Raw genomic sequence first — 729 nt, forward strand, 5'->3', positions numbered from 1 at the left:
ATAAAACAAACGCTCCACGAATGCAAGCCAATCGATCTTGCTATTGTATTATTTAATCTGTTTTATTCGCTTCTTTTGTTTTAGTTTCTATCAACAAAGTTACTCTGCCGTTAAGTTTACTAGTACAGCAAATATGTAATTTTAGATATTATACTAATTAGTAGTTTTATTTAATAAAGTTATTTTAAAAGACAAAAAATAGAGACAAAGAAAAATATACGTAGTTGGAAAGTAACATTTACTTTCATTGTATTACTAAGACACTGCAAAATTTAAGTGGTTGAAGGCTTGACTGTAATGTCAACCTCTTTAACTCATTAAGATAAGGTTTAACGTTCTAATTTAATAATGCGAGATTTTCTGCCTAGGAAATAAAAGTGGAGGAGAAAATGTTTGTTTAAAATTTTAATTTATACTACGTTTAGTTTTAATTATGGTATTGACAATTATTTATAGCTATGCAATAATTCTGAGTAGAGTAAAAAAGTATAGCTTACAGTTAAAGAAGAGTAGACTGAAATAGAGAGAAATTTGTCTGTGAAATTTTATTTATTTTACTATAGCTATAATATAAAATTTGCTCGAAACGCTTTTACTCAAAACCCTGTTAATGATATTCAAATGTTCGTACTTCGTTCGTAACTGTAGTCTGTAGTCCGGTTAATAGCACAGATCCATTAAAGCGGAAATTGCACCGGCTGCCGTTAAATGTTGCCACGGATACTCTCC

The sequence above is a fragment of the Papilio polytes genome, unplaced genomic scaffold (assembly GCF_000836215.1).
Source record: "Papilio polytes unplaced genomic scaffold, Ppol_1.0 DF822067.1, whole genome shotgun sequence".
NCBI classification, from domain to species: domain Eukaryota; kingdom Metazoa; phylum Arthropoda; class Insecta; order Lepidoptera; family Papilionidae; genus Papilio; species Papilio polytes.